We start from the raw sequence: 4,079 nt of genomic DNA on the forward strand, positions 1-4,079 counted from the left end.
CATCCTGTAGAAACATTATAAATCGAATTAAAATAATAATAAAAAATTAAAAATAGCTTGCAATATATTTGACGATGGTTGATTTGCCTTAAAATGGATCAGAAAATAATATGCATAGGCAAAAAATTGAATTAAGAACTTGAACAGGTAATCATAGAAGAATAAATCATTAAAAGATTGTGAAAAGATGTTCAATTTCATCAGTAATCACAGAAGTACAGGATGAAAAAGCCCAAAAGTTATCAGTTTGAGCCTTCTATATTGTCAGATCTAAAGCTTTATAATAACTGATATTGTGCAGGGTCCAGGAAGACAGGCAACAATGCCAATGCTAAAGCAAGTATGAAATAATACCACCTTTGATAATACACATTTTTTAAAGAATTGTACATATTTTCTATCTCCAAAACTCTACCTCTGATGTCTTGTACTGATTTATTTGAAGTTCCTGTCATGCACAGGTCATACTGACTTACAGGGGCCTTGGTGAGATCAGTTTAGGGATGCCACAGAGCTGTCTTAAGTAAAGGAGTTCTTTGAATATGCACTTAAAGCCATTGTTTCAAACGCAAAAGATTCTCTCAGAAAGGTTAGTGCTAATCTACCTCCCTCTAGGGGCACTGAAAGGAGCAACTAAAACAAATAGACTTCGAGATTTTAATACACTCAGAAAGGCAAATCTGAGGGCATTCAGATCTGGAGGACCATTCTTGTCTGCTATGGAAGTAACTTGGGTGGAATTGCATTCTCCGAAGTGAATTATTGGTTAATGAACTTAAGGGATCAACTCTGAGAGGCCATGGTTTTCTTTAAATTCCCAAAGGGTGTGTGCACTCACTGGAGAGAGACAGAGAGGAGGAAAGTGAGAAATCACCCCCAGGGAGGATGGCCACTCTATGGTCTCTTCTCCTTCCTTCTCCTATTGGTCTCTTCTCCTCCATTCTCCTAGCGGGATTTTTGGGCACGCACACATATGCACTCAGCACGAGTTTCAAGCTGTCGGGTCCTGGACTCGAACTGTGGTTGACTACATGGGAGTCCAGCACCTTAACCACTATACCACTTGCTGGTCCCAGCCTGGCATGATTTTCAAGTTTCCAAGTCCAGACGCAAACCACAGTCAGCCATGTAGGAATCCATCTTTTTAACCTTCATGCTATCTGTGAGCCTCTAAAACACCCTGGTTTTAAAATACAGTATCAAGGGACCAGCAGTTAGCATAATGGCTATGTCGCTGAACTCCCATGTCGACTGTGGTTCGAGTCCCGGACCCAGTGGCTTAAACTCACACTGGGAACGTGTGTGTACATGCCCACGATCCCGAGAGGAGAATGGCCGAGAGGAGAATGGAGGAGAAGGGATTGCGGCGTGGCCATCACCCCTGGGGGGGTGATTTCTCACTTTCTGTCTCTATGTCTCTCTCTGTCTTTCTGGCGAGCACACGCGCCCTATAGCAAAAACCTCTCCAAAAATAAAAAAAACAGTATCGAGGCATCACTGTTGGCATGGTGGTTATGGTGCTGGATCCCACACGACCAACTCTGTGGTTCGAGTCCTAGGCTCTGAGGTTGGACCCAGTGGCTTGAACAACATGCAGGGCGCATGTGTTTGCATGCTTAAAATCCCAGGAGAATGGAAAAGAGATTATGGTATGGACATCCTCCTCATGGGTGATTTCTCACTTTCTCTCTCTCCAGTGAGCACACATGGCCTATGGGGAAAAAAATCTAAAAAATAAAATACAGTATTGATAAATCACTGTGGAAAAAAACACTTTAAAACATGAAGTGCACCACAAAACATAGCTGTGGGCCCATTTACCTGCAGGCCTCCGTTCGGTGCTGCTCCTTGAAACATCCTTTGAGGGGCCAGCAGAGACACGGAGGTTAAGGCCCTGGATCCCACAAGGCTGAGTTTCTGTCTCTGGCAAATTCACTTGCCCTATAGCAAAAACTAAAATGAAACAAAACCAAAAAGTGTCCTTTGGGGGCCAGTAGGTGGCATAGCGGCTGAGGTGGCTGGATCCCACAGGCTGTCTTAGACAGTTCAAGTCTCAGACCCAGAAGCTTGAAAAGCATGCTGGGCAGGACCAGCAGTTAGCGTAATGGCTATGTCACTGGACTCCCATATAGATGGCCGCGGTTCAAGTCCTGGACCCGGAGGCTTAAACTCAAGCCCAGCATGTGTGTGTGCGTGCCCAAAATCCTGAGAGGAGAATGGAGGAGAAGGGATTGCGGTGTGGCCAACCCCCTCGGGGGGGTGATTTCTCACCTTCTGTCTCTCTCTGTCTTTCTGGCGAGCACACGTGCCCTATAGCAAAAAAACCTCTCCAAAAAAGAAAGAAAGAAAAGAAAAGCCTGCTGGGCACATTGGTGTGTGTTTGAAATCCTGAGAGGAGAATGGAGAAGGGGTTGCAGCATATGGGGGAGGGTGCTTTCTCATTTTCCCTCTCTCTCTGACAAGTGCATGTGCTCCATAGCAAATGGGGAAAAAAAAAATCCTTAATGCCAGCCTCATGGCCTGGTGATTGAAGATGCTGGAACCTTGGGACCAGCCGTTGGCATAATAGTTACATTGCTGGACTCCCATGCAGTCGACTGCAGTTCCAGTCCTGGACCCAATGGCTTAAACTCAGGCTGGGCGCATGTGCATGTGTACCCAAAATCCTGAAAGGAGAATGGAGAAGGCATTGTGGCGTAGCTATCCCCTCTGGGGGGTGATTTCCTGCTTTCTGTCTCTGTGGGAAGCACAGGCACACTATGGCAAAAAAAAAATCTCTCTCAAAAATAAATAAATAAATAAATAAATAAATAAACAGAAAGGTGCTGGATCCCATGTGGCCAACTACATGGTTGAAATCCTGGCCCTGGTAACTCGAAAAACACACTGTGGGCATGTGGGTGCATGCCCCAAATCCTGACAAGTTGGAGAAATGGAGAAAAAGGCATTCTGGCATGGCTATGCCCCACTGGGGGTACTTTCCTTCTCTCTATGTCTTTCCATCTGTCTCTGGTGAGTGTATACACCCTCTGGCAAAAAAAGTTTTTTTTGAGAGGTTTTTGCTATAGGTTGTGTGTCCTCACCAGAAAGACAGAGGAAGGCAGAGAGAAATCACCGCCCGGGAGATGGCCATGCTGCAATCCCTTCTCCATTCTCTCGGGATCTTAGGCACGCACGCACATGCGCCCGGCGTGAGTTTAAGCCATCAGGTCTGGGAGTTGAACCACGGTCGACTACGTGGGAGTCCAGTGAAATAGCCTTTACGTCAACTGCTAGTCTCCCTATGGCAAAATTTAAAACAAACAAAAGTGTCCTTCTTCCTGGTCCTGTGTGCCTAAAGAACTTGCGAAGATAATGGGTTAACATCCCCCTCCCAGGAGAGCTGGTGTAGCCAGGGACTGCTGCAGGGTGACACCCAGAGGTCTATTTATAGTGCTGGGTTTGGAGGCGGAGCCCCTGTGCCAAGACCTAAGGGTACCATGTAGCCTGCCAGGGCAGGGGAAGCTATTTGAGGGCTGGGACCTCTCTTTATCACATCAATCACACACCCCCAGCATCCACTTGCCTAAACAGAGGCAACCTACAGGACAGGAAGCTGAGATGGGGACAAGGGAGTGGAAAAGGGACCTGAGAGGGGGGAAAAGCTTCGCCTGTGATGGTTGTGACTGCCGAGAACCGAAGGGCAGAAATAGCCCTTTCCATTAAGAAATGGCTGTGGACCAAAGAGCTCATGAGATTTGCTGCAGCTGTCGCCTCCCGTGGCTTGGTGGTCTGAAAATATTGTACAAAGAAAAGAATTCCCTCCGCCTCAGCAACTCGTGAAGTGCTGGATTAAAGCTGTGGACGCTGTGTCGAGGGTAACGAGATTATGTAACACGTAGATGTTCACCTAAAAGTATCTCTAGGGGTGGGACAGAGGAAGGACAAAGAGAGGGAACAAGAGGAGTATCCGTCTGACTTTGAGGTGGACGTAGCGATTTAATAACAATAGCAGAACATGTGTGGCTGCTCGCTCGGGTCAGGGCCTGTTATGAGAGCTTCACACATGACCTCACTCTGTGCTCATCGTACCCTCCTGA

The sequence above is a fragment of the Tupaia chinensis genome, unplaced genomic scaffold, assembly GCF_000334495.1.
Source record: "Tupaia chinensis unplaced genomic scaffold, TupChi_1.0 Scaffold145814_1, whole genome shotgun sequence".
NCBI classification, from domain to species: domain Eukaryota; kingdom Metazoa; phylum Chordata; class Mammalia; order Scandentia; family Tupaiidae; genus Tupaia; species Tupaia belangeri.